General features: G+C 41.8%; 1 protein-coding gene across 2 annotated transcripts in view; it reads left to right on the forward strand.

Annotated features, from left to right (window-relative positions):
• Positions 1 to 19,372, forward strand: part of TRAPPC8 (trafficking protein particle complex subunit 8) — a 1,257,619-nt gene that overhangs the window by 209,238 nt on the left and 1,029,009 nt on the right. The gene's annotated exons all lie outside the window — the stretch shown is intronic.

Raw genomic sequence — 19,372 nt, forward strand, 5'->3', positions numbered from 1 at the left:
TATGTATAAGTTTTACTTATGACCAAATAGACATCATTTACATATTGGAATTCACAATTCATCATTCAAAATTATATATATTGACAATGTAGAAGGATCCAGAGGCCCAAATAGTTAAATACAGAATCTGAACATGCTATAATATTTTCTGTAGCTTTACCCAACTCGTGTTTCGCAAAGATTGAGGCAGTGGACATCAGGCCTACCTCATGAATGAAATATGCCTTTGAGTTCAATCTCCAGTAAGGAGAGTATAAAGACATCAAAGTGGATATTAGACTCTAAATTGTTCAAAGAAGTAAGCATCTACAGTAGATTGCTACATATGCAGGCGTGCAGGCTAATTCATGCGCATCCGAGCATTTTGTAGAAACCCTCTGTAGAGAAGTGTAATTTCTTGTAGTCAAGAGTTGTAAAACAAAAAAGCAAAAGGAGAAAATTAGGCCACCAATGATGGCAGAAAATTTAGCAACTAACACAAGTACAATTCATCTCATAACCAACAATCAAAGTGAAAGAGCGAGCTAAGTACGGTGATACCACAAAATCTAAAATGTAAGAGTGAGGGGAACAGTAAGTTTAAACATCCAACCAAGAAAGGAAAACAAAAAAGGAAAAGCAAGCAACTTTATCGGGAGCAATCCCGCAAACATTTGAAAATAAACTGTTTCAAAGATACCAAGACTTAGGAAGGTATGTACACAGATGCCCGATTTCATGGTGACAGCAAAAACACATCCCGTACCTGGTGAGTATAAATATACAGAAATGAATCTGTAAGAGAAATTTATCAAGGCCTCCATTAAATGAACCTAGTGAATTCAAGAAAACAATGTCCCACAAGTAATACTCACAAGTGTAACAGCGCGTTCCCGCAACGTTGATCACATCTAAGCACGTCCATCTGAATGGACAAACCAAGGTACTTAAATACCAGATCATTGACTCCTCAAAGTCATTCCACCCTACGTGGGAGTTCATGATTCGTAGAATTCACATTTTTTTAAAAAGAGAAATCAAATGTAGGTAAGAAACCCTGTATCGACGTGAGCGTTCAATAGGGAAGCGGGAGCATCCGGATAGAATCAAGCAATTATAACCCCGATAGATTGTGGATTTCAAAACTGTCTTCACAGTCAATGGAAACATGACAAGAAATATAAGCAACCCCAAATGCACTGAAAAGTTAGTAGGCGCTCATGGGAGGACAGAAAACAAATTAATGAGAATATTTTATGTACTAATTATATAAGCAGAGCAAAACACCCAAAAAGTACCCAAACCCAAAAGCTGCCCCCTGTAAAAGCAATTCTACAAAAGGCAGTGTGGTTCTTATGGACCTTCTTGAATTATGAAGAAGAATCTTTGTGACAGCTCAATATGCCATTGATGAAAGATGTTCACGTGAGTCCTATGTCAAAGCAGTTAAACAATGTCATGTGCTAAATGAATGGTACAAGGAGGGTTTTTTACGTTGAAGAATTTAGGTACTTTGTTGTCAATGATCCTATTATACCTATCATCTGATTCCTCCCCAAAATACACAAAGGGGGCACCAACCCCATGCAGACCCATCACATCTGGTATAGGTTTCTGTACCGAGAAAATGTCTGAATACATGGATATCCACTTGGCATCCATGGTAAAGGATTACCTTCATATATTCTATATACTAAAGACCTGTTAGGCAAACTATCTGGTATTCCATGGGAGCCAACTTACCTCCCAATACAAAGTTACCACCTATTAAAGGTAATAAGGTAACCTACTGTTAGCCAATGGGAAAGATAGCCCTTACTACAGTGAAAATAGAATGTAGGTGTTTTTCACTGCCAGGACATGTAAAACTTAAGCACATATGTCCTACTTTTTAAATACAGTACACCCTGCCCTACGAGCCTTATGGCCTACCTTAGGGGTGTCTTTTAAGTATTAAAAAGGAAGCTTTAGGCCTGGATAAAGGTTTATTTTGCACTCCAAAATTGTGGTTTAAAACTGAACTACAGGCTGCAGTGTCATGCCTTAGAAATGCTTTAAAAGGCTCCTTTAGTGGTTGGCACAATATGTGCGGCAGGCCCACTAGTAGCATTTAATTTATAGGCACTGGGTACATTTAGTACCTTTTTCTAGTGACTTGTAAGTAAATTAAATGTACCAATTGAGTGTTGGCCAACTTTACCATGTTTGAAGGAGAGAGCACAACCACTTTATCACTGGTTAGCAGTAAAGTGCACAGAGCCCAAAAGCCAGCAAAAATGATTTCAGCAGGAAGTGTGAAGGCAAAATTTTGAGGGAATACCACGCCAAGGATGTCAGGTCGAACAGATATGTCCTCAAATGAGCAATGGACCATATTCAGTAATTCTGCACCAAGTTAGTGATCTGTGCTAACATCATAAATATGAGTGTGCAGACTAAAGTTCCAAGGACAACCTACACATATTTGGTATTTCTAGAGTCCAGACATTCAGAACCACATATTTCTTCTTAGTTGGGGGATTTCAGATTTTTCATTTGCGAAATGCAACAACACATTGAATAAATTTGTTTAAGAAATGAAAATATTTCCACATTTGCCATTGTATCTTGATGCTGGAATGAGATATTAATGCAGGGTTTGCATCAAAACATACTCCTGCATGTGCTAAAAACAATATCGTTTTTTGGAAGCTCAAGATCTACTATCACTCTGAATTTACCTTCATGGAAAAAGTTGATTTAATGCACAGCTATTATCTCAGTCTTGGAATCGCACTTCAGCAAAAAAATGTCCAAAAGAAAATGTATCCCACAAATCTCACCAAAATTGAAAGGACATCTATTAAAACTGTGTCATAATACAGAAATTGTAATAAAGGAAGCAGACAAAGAGTGCAACACAATCCTAGTACATCCAGATGACTATATCAAGAAAGGGGAATGACAGCTCTCAGATATTACAAGTTACCTGAAACTGGCCCACCCCTGAAATACAGTTGGCTTAAAAACAAAAATGAGATTAATGACATTCGAAAAGACTATGTGAAGAAAAACATTTGCTTTTGGACCATCGAAGAATGGCTACATAGTTTCTGTGGCTGAAAATAAATTAATGTGGCTTCCCACTGCCAGGACACCTCATAATAGCAGACATCACCTGTTTGTTCCAGACTTGACAAATATATCGACTCTTCTCCAGCCACTAACGAAGGCTATGGCATGTTACATACCAGAGACATTTTTTCAAAACTCCATAATATTGAATATTGAATGTCAATATCACAATCCTCTACACATCAGTTAATCATACAGATTGAACTAATGTGGTTACAAAGGCCTCAAAGTACTAGGTCTGCACATTATTGAGCTATCAACAAAATGATCTCTGACATGTTGGACTTCAGTTTTAAAAAGATGTTTTTCCTGCAACAATAAAATCGTTCTCCAAGTACAACGATTGGCCATAGAAGTAAAATGGGATCCTCCTTGTGCATGCCTTTTTATGGTTTATCTGGAGAAAACTTGCCTTTAGAAGATTAATACTTAGCAGTATACCCCAGATATTTTCTGGAGAAATATATTGATGATTACTTGTTAATTTGGCAAGGTCAGTTTTCCGATCTAGTCCAGTACATTTAAGGATTGACCCATAATAACTTCAGTATCAGATTGACATTTCATATCTTCAAAACTTGAGTGGAAATTATGTGCCGAACCATCTACATAAAAAACAACTTCATACTAAAATCCATAGCAAAGCATCATCAGCAAATTCTGTTTTTCAAGCAGACAGCTTCCATCTTTGAATTATAGTAAAAAAAAGATTATGTGCAGCTTGAGAAGCTACAGCGAGAATCACATCGTTGAAACCAAGACAGTAAAACTCCTGGACTGCCTTTAACAATGTGTATATGACTTGAAATAAATGAATACAGTAAAATAAGAAATCATGACCACAAACAACTTTTCTTCTGACGGCTGCAAAAAAAAAAAAACCAGAAAATAACCAATTAGGTTAGTTTTCCACTTCCACAAAGGTTGCAACGTTATACGAAACGCTCTATGTAAACATTGGTATCTACTAAGAGACAATCTTGCTCTTCATCAAGCAGTAATAGCCCCATCCAGACAAATGGACTTTTGACAAAGGAAACATTGAAATGACCTACTATGCCGCTGTGAATTCAAGGGCCTGCAAAACACACCTAAGGATTTCATCCCAAACTTCTTGACTTCTACACCTGTCACAATTGTTCTAATTGCAAATTGGCAATCACTTAAACAAAACTGTTTGTCAAACAGGAACAAAATATGTATAATATAAATCACTGTTTAATTTGTTAATGAGACTGCCATTTACCACATTATCTGCTCATGTGATGTAGCACATTTTGGAAGCACCATCTGCCCTTTGAAATCTCTAATTCAAAATCATTTCTGCAGCATTAGCCAAAATGATACTGGGAAACTACTCGGTGAACATTTTCTAAAGTCACATGAACATAAACCACTTTCATATGTTTCATATGTTTTGCTATCAACCAGATTCTAAAAGCTTCAAGAGGCAATCATATGTAAAGGACAACTAGGAAGCAGAAATGCACTACTGGCCTGCAAAACTCTTTACACCGACTATCTTGTCAGTATTACAAGTGACTTCATCTAGGAATCTTAATACAAGTTAGATCCCTGGCTTCTAAAAATAGAAATGTCTTATTTCAAGGTAATTACATTTTTTTTTTTTTTTTTTAAACCTTGTCAATATAATATGAAATTCTTCCACTATACCTTTCATACGCCCTTCGCTTCTGTGACCTGATTTATTCACTTTCACTTCCAGGTATATCATGTCAGATTTTTACAAATGTATATTTTCAGCCAAATTTCTGTTTATTTAGACAAAAGTGCACCATATGTCCTGGGGTATGATGATTTTTTATTTATTTTTTTTAACCTCAATCGAGAATCTCTGGCCTGAATATAGTTCTTTTCACGAGGTGGGTGGGGGTTTGCTACAGAGCCTGTTACGACCAATGAGACCAAAAGTGGTGCCCTGGGTCCGCAGCACTTTTACAGTGCGAGCATTTTTAGGTCTCGCGCCTAGCGTTGCAGTGCTTAGCATTACTCGCGCAGTTCGAGACCTCATGTAGGGGGTTCTGAAAGCTGACCACACGCTTGTGCGTGTGGTTTTGCTTTCGCCGGCTGCGATTGGCTTTAGCATGTTTTAAAAAATAAATAAATAAGGCACGCAATTGGGCAAAGGCGGGCGCATGTCCCCCCTTTGCTCCGCCCATTCCCATCGGTGTCTATTACGCGCAGCAGCGCGATTTCGCCTAGCTGCCGCTCTCCCTCGCCCCTCTGTTGTGCACGCGCACCACTGGTTTCGATTCCCGCCCCCACTCCTCTGTGGTGCGCGCGCACCACTGGTTTACTTTCAAGTTTACCATGTGTTTTTTTTTTTTTTTTTTTATTGCCTTATGATGCATTATCATAGTTTATCGCATATGCAATAATTACAACTATAAATTATTATTCCGATATTGGCCACAAAGAAGCCATGGAATGTACCAAATCTAAAAGCACCGATTCCAAAATATTATGTTATTTCCTCAAAAATACGCCCATTGAGAATGAGAACTACTTAGCTCCTTTCTGAAAATCACCTTACCCCCAACACCCCTACATGGGGATTAAAATACTTTAGATTCAAACCTTCATCGGGAGCCCTGGCCATTCCCTCTGTTTTGAGGATCGGGCAGGAAAGGGGGGCAGAGAAGGAAGGGTGAGACCTCTAGTTTGGTGTGGTGGCGCTCATGTTCTTTTCGGCTTCTAACATCCGCAGGGATCAGCAAAACACTTGGCTACGGTATGACGTTTGTTTCTCCATAATTTAGTGGGTGTACCCGTCACCAGCCTTGGAATGAATGTGCAAGTCTGATAGGCCGATATTTGCGATTTGAATCTGTAACTCAGTTGTTGCGGCTCGTGCGCCCAGTGTGCTGTGGAAACGGGCTTTACCGTCTAACCCCAGTACGTCCACTGCATGAGAGGTCCCGAGACAATGTCCTGTCGTGCTTTGCTGGGCAAGCGAAAAACCTGCGACCGAAAAGGAACTCTTTGGAATGTGTTTTGATCAGTTGTGGCTCCCCTCCCCCACTCAGCAGGGAGCAGCAGGACGTCGGTGCGGCACTGCACTCACTTTATATACATTATTCATTGCTGAAGTTCTCGCAAAGTCCCTTCACGGATTTCCGCATTCTGAGATGAGGGCGTGCACCAGATGACATCGGATTTCCCGCCCACCAATCAACCTACTTATCTTCAGTGTGTTTTCTGTAAATGACTCAACATGTTTAGGTAAAGGTCTCTGCTTCACAGGGGCACTAGCTATGGAAACATTCAATACAATGTATCGCTTTTGTTGGAAGTAAAATTTTCGAAAGCAAGAATTGCTCTACTTTTTTGATGAGAGAAAGCCGTGCAAACAAACGTGATTACTTTATTTTTTGTGTGGAGACCCTGTCATTGAAGACATCAGAGCCTACCTTTGCTAAGATAGCGCCCTGGGCGTGGGCTGAGAGAAATTTGGCGCCCTTGCTGATAGTAGTGAATTGCAGCAGGGGGTTCCTAAATCACCGATAGCTTCGCTGCCTCACACAGATGATGGTTTTGTTGATGTGTGAAAGCAGGGTCAGAGGGTGAAGGGAGGGCAAGGAAGGGGGGCTAAAGAGAGGGCAAGGAAGGGCGTTAAAGGGGTGTTAAAACATCGCCACCATGTGATAATGAAGGCCTAAAACTACATTAAACTGGCGAGTCAGACCGAAAGGAACTGTCAGGGACAAGGCTGGAGCAAGATGAGAAGGGTGCTGTTGGCATGCGCCCCTCAGAATAGCGGCGTCCTGAACTAACTATAACGGGGGAATTTCAGTGGTTTTGTACGAGTGAAAAGTCCAGCTAACTATAACGCCCCTGAAACCTATGGTTTCTTCAGTGAATTTCTAAGGTTTTTTAAATGTTAATTCCGAACTATAACGTGCCTGAAACCTATGTTATTTTCTGTGAATTTCCAAGGTTTTTTAAATGCTAATTTCTAACTATGCCTACAGAGATAGGACATGTGAAGAAAGAAGAAAAAACGCACAGAAAGAAAAAAAAGAAATGCAGAAAGAAGCAACAGAAGTCCTCAAAGACGAAGAAAAGTGTAGGAAGAAGGATAACGTGCATAAAGAACAAACAAAGGAGCAGAAAGAAGCCTTGTTGCAAAATAATCCTGTATCCTCAACTTTTTCAGACGGATACTGGTGGTAACTGAGTCTGACTAACCAGTCCTAGAGCCAGTGCTATGTTAAAAGACACTCAGAATACAGTGAAAACACCTACATACACTAGGGAACACTATGCGTTGGGGTCCCCATGTGATTAGCATGACCTCCTCTGTAAGCCCCTAGTATATAATGGGGCAGGGGATTAAAACTACCTCTTGAAACGCGCCACAGTTTGCACACGTCACCTCAGGCCCCGTCCCCTCCTTTCCCCACTGTGTAAACACGCCCTGTGGCCGTTTTAAGTTAGGAGATTAAGTCCCCTTGAATCCTGTGGGTCCCTACGGTCCAACTAGACCACTAGGTACCTCCAGTAAGGCGCATACTGGAGACACCTGTTGGGGTAGTTGGCCCTCATGGACCCTCAGTATTGAAGGGGAATTAATTCCCCAACTTACAACTGGCCAGGGGGCGCGTTTGCAGAGTGCTGCAAGGAGGGGGCGTGGCCTCCGGCGCGATGCCCGTCTTTTATTTATTTTTATTTTTTAAGAAGGGCTGTCTGGCCCCCCTTCTTTTTCTAATTTATTGGCCCTGGGGACCCCATTCCCCAGGGCCTGCACCCTAATTTCTTTTGTTGAAAAAAATTAATTTGGAAGGAAGCCGCGTGGCCACCCTCCCAAGGCCTTAATCGGCCCTGGGGACCCCAACCCCCGGGTCATGGCCTTTTTTTTTTTTTAATTCTTAAGGAGGGGGGTTGCGTTGCCCCCCCTCCTCAGGCCACTTATGGCTCCGAGGACCCCATCCCCCGGGGCTGGCCTTTGTTTTTTATTATTTTTTAAAAATATATATTTATAGAAACACCTAGGACATTCTGGACAAACCGTATGTACCTATCACCATAACGATTTGCGTGATATTCATTAAAAGGCGACTACGCATACAATTAATCCACGTGGAATGTATTTACACCGCTAGTGAAGCTCTGATTTGTCTGACGCCCTACTGTGCCTAATCCCGGCGCCCCCGCCAGTGGGTACTCTCCAAGTAGACACCCTTGTCGTTTATTTATTCAAACATGGGTAGCTATTGACGGGCACATTTAATACACACGCACACAAGCCACTCAAAGGGGATTCGACAAAAATTCAACCAAACTATGCAAGAAACCCCCTTCACGGTTAATAAAACACATCCACCGCCGGATGTGTAATACTTTTTATTTTACTCTCTGGAAAGGAGACGAACCTCACTTGAGTCACAGCGTGCTCCTGGCTGAGCCCAATGCTGTGTTACACCCACCAGTGCCCGCCAAGTGCCACACACCTCTGTATTGTATTTCGACCAGCTAGTGCGTATGCTATGACACTCTCTAGCCCATGTGCACTGTAACACCACCCCATGAATATGTCATGCCACACTTGCCTTCGCACGGGTTATATTGCCCCATCTAACGTGCCTTCCTCGATGCTTATGTTATAACGCACAGCGTTATGCCATACATATGACAATCTGCGATCCATATCTTTGTCACAGTGCATATGCAACGTTACACTCTCCAGCACATATTTTATATTACAACTTTAGAGACTAGTTAGGTTACACAACACTGCCCTGTGCATATTACACTCCAAGGCGCATATCGCATAGCACGCGCTAGTGCCTGTGCTATCTCGCGCTCTCCAATGAATCTGTCATTGCGCACAATGTATTACATATTATATTTCACGCCCGGTTCATCTTATATCACGCTTTTTGGTGCATAGTTTATACCATACACTATATCTAGTTTTCATTTTCAATCGTGCTCTCAGGACTATGTTCTATATAACACTGCGTCCACCTACCCTTTTCGCGGGCATTATATTTTGCAATGGGGATGGAGGGTCAGGGGGTGTTTCTGCAAAGTGAGCCCAGAGTCACAGTCACAAACGTCCTCTTCTTCCTGAATAAAAGTGAGATTATGATGCATACTTGTTCATATTTTAAGTAGTTCACACAGACACACATTTTAAAAACAATAAAGTTCCTAATACCCACCATCTCTGAACAGTTAGCTTGCTGCCCCATCCACCTCCTCCCTATCCTCTGTTGTCTGAATCCATGGACTAGCCTCCTCCCTCCTGCCATGCATGGTCTGATGTGCTGCCACTGCCCTCCATTTAGCATGATGTACCAGTCCACTCCTCCTGCCCTCCATTGCCCAATTCTATGGCCCATCATTGACCTCCTGCTTTTCCTCTGTGCTTAGCTTGCTGCCCCTATTCTCCTTCCCCCTGCCCTCCGATGTCTTTGTGCATGCCCCTGCTCCATCCTTTTTGCCCACCATGTTCCATGGACCTGCCACTTCTATCTACTCTGAATGTTCTGTTGAGCTGCCACTCCCCTCCCACCTGCCTAGCATTGTCAGATGACTGTAACCTGTCCCTGCCACCTCCACCCTGCCTGTCCACATTCCATGCCCATATCCCCTTCCTCCTGTCCTCCATGGTCCATTTTACTGCCACACCCTTCTGCCCTCCCTGGTCTGTTGTGCTGCAACTGCTCCTCCTGCCTGCCCCGCGCGGTCTGTTGTGAGGCCCCTTCCCCTGAACTCTCTTGTCTGTGCCCAGGTCCTGACCCTCCCTTCTATCCTCCATGGTCCTTTGTGCATTCCCCTGCACCCTCCTTCTTGCCCATCATAGCCATTGTGCTCCCACTAACCCTCCCACTTGCCATGCATGGTCTTCTGTGCTGCCATGGCCCCTCCCACCTTCCATGTGTGGTCAGCTAGCTGCCCCTGGCCCCCTCCCACCTTCCCTCCATGGTCTGTGTGTATGCCATCATAGTCTCACTGTTGCTCTCCATGGTGTGTCTTGTTTCTAGTGCCCATCCTGTCTGACCCCCATGGTCATCTTGCTGCTCCTGCCCTGCCCCCTTGCCCCCAGCCCTCTGTTTCCATGTGCAGACCCCTATTCCCTCCCTCCTGGCTTGTCTGCTCCATTGTAATGCCCTTGATCCGTCCCTCCTGCCCTTTATCGTCTGTTATACTGCAGCTTTCTCTCCTGTCTGTCCATTATGGTCAGCTAGCTACCATTGCCTCTTTCCCCTCTGTTCTCTGTTGTCCATGCGCATGGTCCTGTCCCCTCTCTATTGCTTTCTATGGATTGTTGTGCTGCGCTCCCGTCCCGCATGCCCTGTGTGGTGTATTGTGCTGCTGCAAACCCTGATGCCTGCCCTGTAGGGTCAGTTTGGTGCACCTCTCCATGTCCCTCCTGTCCTTTTGTTATCAGAGTCCATGTCCCTACCCCAATTCCTCCTGCCTACCATGATCCAATATACCATACTTACATTGAAAAAGAGGAAATTGTAGACAGGAGACAGAACAAATAAAGCCCATTTGAGCTTAAAAACATTGGACGTTTCCTGGCTGAAACGGGTCTGTTGGCATGTATGGTTGTAGTACCACTGCCTCTTCCTTCTGCCCACAATGGTCTATTATATTGCCACAGCCTCTCTTACCAGTCCTGTATTATTGGTTTGTTGCCCCTGCCCCCTTTTCCACTGCCCTCCATAGTCTGTTGTGCTGCCACTGCCCTTCCTGCCTGCCCAGTGTGGTCAAATTGTTTCCTTTGCACTCTCCTACCTGCCTTCAATTTTCAGAGTCCGTGCCCCTGGCCTCTGCCTCTCAACAGTATCCCAATGAACAACTAGATTGCTAACATTCTATATTTATTACAAAAGTGTGGAACGCCTGACGTCATCTTGATGTAATCAAAACTGTAATACCTAGAGCATTTCCTTTAGAAATTACATATATGAGAGGGTCTTATTTACATCAAAATTATGGTTAGTGCTCTAAAAAACTAAAATGAGGACATATTTTCTGAGTTTTCAAATAGCGACAAAGAACTTTTAAATTATTTGTAATCTTTGGATTTTTATCCAGTTGACCACTTGATTAAATGTTGCACTTAGGGGAGAGGATGTGGTGTTACTTCCAGAGCTGCAGACTTTACAACTGGGGAACCAGGTTGGAGTTTCTGCTTCAGCTCAACATTCTGTGATTCTGGTCAAATCACTTAATCTCCCCATGTCTACAACCAAAATGAATTTGATCTCATGTAAAGCACTCCAATACCTGACAAGTCTGCACTATATAAAACTGCAAATACACAACAAATAAGTGTTTTGCACACTTCTGTCATTGGGCTACATGTGGGCTACATCTGGGTGATATTTGTGCTGCATTTGGGCTCTTTTGTCTCTGGTGGCCATCTTGGGAGATTTATTTGTTATGAAGTTTCCTAATTTCCTCATTTACTGCAGTCTCCTCAGTAGGAAATGCTTTCACTTTTTTACTTTGATTCCATCAAGAAGGTATTCCAATATGTCACACATTTGCCATAAATTCTGAATGTTAGCACTCTAGTTGCTCATTAGATCACTGTAGTAAAGCTACTGCTCACCACGGAAGTTTGCTGCTGGTATTAAAAGTGCATGTTTCAGTCTGCATGTCAGAATTTTTTTATGAAATAGAAGAGGATTTGAGAAGTCACTCAAAATATGCCCTCATTTTTCTTTCTGCAGCACTAATCATAATTTCTATGGCAAAACGAACCCCCTCATTTTGTTCCTTTGTAAATTAAATGTTTTAAGTGTTACCACTTTATTCCAATCAAGATGGCTTCAGGTGTGCCATACTTTTGTCATAAGTAAGACTGTTAGCGCTCTAGTTGTTCTTAAGAACACTCTGGGACATTCTGTCATGGGGCTATACTTGGGCTACATCTGGGTGATATTTGTGCTACATTTGGGCTCTTTTGTCTCTGGTGGCCATTTTGGGAGACTTATTTGTTATGATGTTTCCTAATTTCCTCATTTACTACAGTCTCGTCAGGAAATACTTTCAGTTTTTTACTTTGATTCCATCAAGAAGGCATTCAGATGTGTGTCACATTTGCCATAAATTCAGAATGTTAGCACTCTAGTTGCTCATTAGATCACTGTAGTAAAGCTACTGCTCACCAGGGAAGTCTGCTGCTGGTATTCAAAGTGCATGTTTCAGTCTGCATGTCAGAAATTTTTTATGAAATTGAAGAGGATTTGAGAAGTCACTCAAAATGTGCCCTAATTTTACTTTCTGCAGCACTAATCATACTTTCTATGGCAAAATAAACCCCCTCATGTTGTTCCTTTTTAAATTAAATGTTTTAAGAGTTACCACTTTATTCCAATCAAGATGGCTTCAGGTGTGCAATACGTTTGTCATAAGTAGGACTGTTAGCGCTCTAGTTGTTCTTTAGAACCCTCTGGGAAGCTGCAGTAGAACACAAAGGAATCAACTGACAGTCTTTGCCCTTGTTGGATGTACATGTTTTACTGAGAATGTCAGACTTCATTCTCACATGACTGAGAAAGATAATGTGAATTTACAGAAAATATGCTCTCAGTTTAGCTTATAGATCACCTTCCAACCCTCTGTGGGAAAAGCATGAGAAAATAGTTTTCTCTCAAACATGATTCATGATATCACAGCAGAAGGCTTTTTCACATGGTAAAATCACCTTAGAACACACCACAATTCCTAAAAGGAGTATGGTACCATCAACAAATGATTTATAATGTAACTAAAGTCTTAAGACCTTCTATTAACTGCAATGCTTTTTAATGAGGTGCTATCATGTATATTGGTCCCAAGATGGCTACAAACACTTCTTAGATGAAGTACTGACAGCCAATCAGATCTCACGATGAGATGTGTGGTGAGGCTCCGCCCAGATATATCTATCTTTTTAACTCTAATTTTTTCAGGAACTACTGAATGGATATACACCATTTAAGCAAAAGGCATGAGTCTGAACTGAGGACTACTTCTTTCCCAAATTTGGTGTAATCCCGTTCAGCAGTTCGGGCTGTAGCTGCGTCAACAGGTCCTATGGGAAAATGCATGGGGAAAACTCGTTTTGGGACCCCCCTTTTTTCTCGGCCCCCGCTTGACGACTCACCGTGAAATTTTCAGGATAGGAGGGAACCGGAGCTGGCCAAAAGTTTGGAAAATTTCGCGAAGATTCGTCAATCAGCTCCAATGTTATTCCAAATAGAATGTTGCGGATTTCCTATGGAAAATAGGTCCTAACTATCTACCTACTGGCGACCTCCAGTAGGAGAGAGATTTTAAGTATGTATATATAGAGATATATATATATCATCTACTGGCGGTCGCCAGTAGATAGTTATAGTTACAACCTAGTTTCCATAGGAAATCTCAAAATTCTATTTTGAATAACTTTGGCGCCGTTGACGACTCCTCGCGAAATTTTCAAAACTAATGGGGCGCTCCGCTCAGCTCCTACCCTGAAAGTCTCGGGGTGATTCGTCAAGCGGGGGCCGAGAAAAAGGGGGGGTCCCAAAACGCGTTTTCCCCATGCATTTTTCCATAGGACCTTTAGACACAGCTACAGCCCGAATGGCTGAACAGAGTTACTTGAAATTTGGCAGAGAGGTAGCCATAAGGTCAAGGAAGTGCCTTTTGCAGGTCTGGTGTAAATCTGTTCAGTATTTCCTGAGAAAATAGCATTTAAAAGCATATCAATATCTATACGCGCGCACTGTGCGCGCACCCTGCCGTGCGTGAGCGCAATTCTGATTGGTTGTTAGATGTCGGTAAACATTCGAATCGGTCGAATCCAGGAAGTGTCGGCCGCCATTTTGTCTCTCGCAGTCTGAGGGGGTGGGAAAAAAAGGTGGAGAACTTGAAAAGGGGGCAGAGTGGACAGTTCCTGACCCCCTACTATAACTCACGCGACCGCAATCCTCTGCTGATGACGTCCGATATTACATCACTGATGACATATGTGTCTTTATGAAAAATAAATATTTGTAATATATGTATAGCTAAAGATTAATGGAAGAAGACATGGGTAAATAAGTGTCTAAATACAGTGATGTAATATCTGACGTCATCAGCAGAGGATTGCGGTTGCGTGAGTTATAGTTGCCTGCAGTAACTATAACGGGGGAATTTCATTGGTTTTTTACGAGTGAAATGTCCAGCTAACTATAACATGTGTGAAACCTATGGTTTTTTAAGTGAATATATATATATATATATATATATATATCATCTTTTTTAAACTATAATATCAATGATATTTCCAGCCTTGAAAAGGCCCTGGCCCACAGGCCATTTGTGGGGTGCTGAACGTTAACTGCATTAAATCCTGTAAATGGATTTAACTTACTATGAACAAATAAAGACTTCTGAATAGCTACATTGAAGTGTTTGTAATATTTTCTAGATTGTTAATATGCAAATGTATTAATGCAATTGTGGAATTCATGTTGTCTACAATTTCCGGTTGGGCCTGAAATATTGGCATGCTGAACTGATCAATCGTGATGCTCCTAAATGTTTATTACATGACCAAATGGTGATTTGTTTTATTTTATTATTATTATTGCTAATTTAAGTATGAGTAGATCAATGTTTGTTAACTTACAATACAACCTAGTGTCTGTGCACTTCATGCTTAAACACAAATATATAATTTCCAAAAGACTTGTCGTTGAAGTAGTAGTAGAAGGAGTTTCTTTTGCCAAACACACATCACACCCTAGGTTCAAATGAGCCAAGATTGTTGATGATTCAGAAGGTTTTGAGGTCCTCAATAAAAGTTTAGTACTCTGATTTTCCATTTCAATTTAGTAGTGAAATACGTTTGTTACTAGGCCAGGTCTGGGCCTTGAAACATTGCATCACCCCTAAATCACCCTTTTCTTACTAAAGGTATTAAACTATGTGATGCCTAATTTTGTTTAAAATGTTGTGTCTAATTGTAACCTCCTAATACACCATCTTGCCTAAAAAGTCAGTTGCACTTGTTTGAATTCATAAAGATATCTCTTATTGTTCTTGCATTTCCTAAAATAGTTCATCATTTAAACCACAGTGCATTGTTCTGTAAACTATGATCACAAGAGATTCCCTGAGAAGTAATCACTATGCCAGTGGTTGGCATAAACATAAGTTGTTGTTTTTTTCCCTCCTACACATACTCTGCATTAGTAATATTACTTCAATTCTACAATCTTAATTTTAAAAACAGTTTTTCATACGTTGTTTCAGTATTGATATGTAACTCCCCAGTTTTAGAACCATGCCTTACATCCTCTGTATTTTGACAACTGCTCACATTCATTATATCTCAGGAAATCGTGGGTTAATTTCTTGTTTTCTTTTGCCTGAGGAGAATCTCCTTTCCCCGAAAAGCTGCATAGTAGTGCTTGCCTATCCTCAGTCTGTCTGATGTTGGACAGTTTTTTTTCTTTTGACATTGAACAGAGCTCATCTGGGTTTGCCTTAGGGCAACACTAATACCATACACTTTGCCAGGGGGCCATAAAGCAGGTGAAAGTAAAAGAAAATGACTGAATTTTGGAGCAGAGTTGTATAAATGAGCTACGTCGATTTATTCAAGAAGGATACTTCAGTCAAACTAAATTCCCTGTTTAGGGTCCTCATTCCATTACATATTTATTTATATGTGTGTCTTCTAAACCGTTTTAATTTATGGCTTCCAGTGACATTCAAATTGTGACTTGAAAGACCACCATTCCCAGCTGTTTCTTTGGATTACAGAAAGCATCTAAACAGCGTTCCATAGGAATACAATTGTTCTCATGCTTTAATGTCCAAACAGATTTAATGTCCAAGCAGGTGATTCTCAGGAATCCACAGCTTGTCATCATAAATAGCTTCTCAGGCTGCAAGAGGGCGATAAGGGCCTTCTTCGGAATTACCGTGTGGTATGTGATTGGTCAGAGGCAAACTTACTCAACATAATTACAGTCCAGCAATATCTCCTCCATCACTTTAACACTTGCTGAACACGTCTTCAAGACTTATATGGCCAGCTGGGTGGCAAGGTAATTTTGTGTTCTGTTCATTTCACTTTCTTGAGGTAACCTCTTCATATTTCAGTTCATTCATCTTGCTGCTTATCATAGTGATCAGGGGTCAGCTGCCCCCCATGCACTTGGCTGACCAACTTCTTTCAGGGGTGTTCCAAGCAGCAGAGCTGCCTTTAGAGGCCAAGTCTTCATCAAAGCCTTGAGGGGGAAAAACAGCAACTTGTAGAATATTGTGACTGATCAGATGTCCGGGATTCTGCAGAAACTGGGAAGAATACAGCAAACTAGCTAAAAGGGTGCCTGTGTTTAGCTAACATTTTGGACACTGGAGAAAAGCAATGGGCAATGAAGTTGAGGGTCTAGATTAAAAGCTCACCACTGCAGCCAGCCAATGAAGACAGTACATTTGCATGCTTTCTTCTTTGATTTTTACATGAGAATGGGGTGGTCACAGCTGATCTTAAAAATACAAAATTGCTGGTAACAAGGCAAAAACCTGTGTATTGAAATCAAGACAGTGCTTAGCTAGGCCACAGGATTTGAATTGTGCTCTACTCAAACCAGGCACCCTGTGTGAGGGTTGGTTCATCTCTGTGCATGAGAACCACAATTTGTAACTGCATTCTATATGTCAATTGAAAAACACCAATCCTAAAGCAATTTGTCTCCATGTGCACAGCACGTGAGAGCACCACACAATCATTTTATGCAGTAACTAGCCCACTGCATATGCATATACAGACCCTATTTATGTGACTGAACTGGTTTTAGCTAAAGAGGTGTAGTATATTATTCTCTTCAAATAAATGTAAAAACTGTGCCTCGAAAATAATCTTCCTCCACTGGTTCAGATGTCGATGAGGCGGTGTACCCACCCTCTACTACAGATATTGGTACCTTTTGGATGCACACAGTGGCCCACTGAGGTATTTAGTGTGCCAGCTGTCTACTCTGTTTGTTGAGCATGGTAGGAAGGCACAGATTGTATCCACAGTCATGAGGCTTTAGTACCTGTATCCAGTAGAGGGCAAACTAATGGTATTCAGTTTTAATAAATACAGGTTAGAAGGCTAACATTAATTAGAATATTTATTCATCCTAAATCATTAACTCTAGTACATGAATAACTTGAACCTATGGAATACTCTTGGCTCACACATTTTAGTTTTTTTGGCTTTTATTAAGCACTCCTAACTACCCACTAGGGGGCTTGTTGTGTAGTTCCCACTAATCTGTAGGATCTGCGCGTTTTTTGGACAACAAACTTTGGGTGAGGTACCTAGACTGATTCCAAGCACCCCGCAGGATATGTTGGCCTAGCAACCAGCTAGCTCACAGTGCCACCACCAGCCCCCCTAACCTGAACAGGGAGCAAATGGTTTCTGGCAGCCACTGAACATGACATCCCTGACCCCACAGGGATCGTGGTAACAGATATAGAACCTTTCCACTCAGTCATTCAGGCTCTTTTGTTCTCAGAGGAATATAAAGAGAATACACAATGGGACGTTTTGAATATATTTATTGAACCAATGTTATTCTTGTATAAAATACATGAGCTGCAAAAATCAGCAGACAGACGCAGATGAAACTGATTATACGCACCAAAAGAGTAAATACCATATACAGTTCCACCATGGTGATAAGATAGTGTATATATGCAGGCATATAGTACAAGGTAGTAATCAGGTGGACTCCTATTATGCAAACCCTACTTTGTGTGTCTAGAGTGTGTAGGAGTAGATCCAAGAATCCCCCCAAGGGATAATCCAACCCCATTACCTGGTGGGAGAGAATGTGGGACCCAGTCCTGGTCATGAACTGGACACCCCTCACGGACATGTCAGACTGTTGCGTGGTGAAGTCTCAGCATGCAGGGACCCTCCGTGTCAGCTAAGGTGCCTCCTCTGTTAATCCTCTGAAATGCTTATTATTTATAATAAAAAGCATCCTTGCGACGTAGGTATATATTCGCAATGTTATGGGTATGTAGATAGCCCTGTCGCCCCGTGAATGAAGAATGAAGATAGAACAACATTTTTACATGGTACGTAAAGGCCTTGTACTTGGTGTTCGAGGCATCGTGATAATAGTATGCGAAGCCCGATGTGTAAACAGAAGTAGATTCAGAGAAACTAATCCAACATTGTCACGTACGCGAATATGTGCAAAAGGTCACAGAAATAATGTTATTGTGCAAAAAAGAGACTAATGTAAGAAAATGTGCAGCTTTGTTACACGGGCCTAACCCGAGCACATAACACCCACTCCTCATACTAAGGGTCGATATATAAAAAGCTATCTTAAAAGGAAGCAGGCCATATAAAAACAAACGTATCAAAAGGTCTAAAAACCATTTTAAGATCATTTAAAAGCAAGTTCCCCTTCTAAAATACTCTAAAAAAGCCATTAAAAGTCATTATACTGTTAGAAATCCCAAACGCTCAGAAAGTCACTGTGCCTATAAAAAGCAGAAAAATGTAGTTTTGATTAGTTTTGTTGAAAAAATAAAAACCGCCCATAGAGATCCCACCACAGAGTAAAGCCAATTGTTTGTGTTCCGAGTGGTAGTCGCAACATTGCTGTCACTGGCAACCGCAGACAGTGTTCCCAGAGGCGGCCCTCGAAGCAGGGTTATGGAGGAAAACTGGTTCCATCCATTTCCCACAGCAGCTGCTGAGGGAGGAACTGCATCCTGTAAGCATTCCGCAGAGCCTGTATCCAGTTCACCAGGAACCAAAGCATCCCAGGATGGCTCGAAGAATGCGTTCATTAGCAATGGAATACGCTGGGGATGACAATACCCATGGGCCTTTAAGGGGTCCATTAGTACCTCAATGTCCAGTGGAGCAACCAGTTGCGATCCGAGACAGAAATCCAATATGCATTCAGGCTGCAAAACAGGCAGCGGAATACAGGTTATACGCAGTGAAGCCAAACTGGCCTGAGCGTCAAGAACCAGTGCTCATTCAGTTCTCAAAGCCGAGGTGTGCCCAAGCAGTGTATCATGCACTTGCGGCATCACAGCGCAGCCAGTGCGGTCTCCATTCTGGTTTGAACTGGGACATCCATTGTGGAGCAAGAAAATTCAAATAAAAATTCCAGCTACCAGTAGCAGGACAAGTGAGAGACCTCCAAAAACGCTTCCCAACAGAGTGTATGAAAGATGGTATAACACAGAAATTCGTCTGAAAGGTGCTAACCAGTCCATAGCCAGTACATTTAAAAAAGTGCGCTATTCC

This window comes from Triturus cristatus, chromosome 5_1 (assembly GCF_964204655.1).
Source record: "Triturus cristatus chromosome 5_1, aTriCri1.1, whole genome shotgun sequence".
NCBI lineage: Eukaryota > Metazoa > Chordata > Amphibia > Caudata > Salamandridae > Triturus > Triturus cristatus.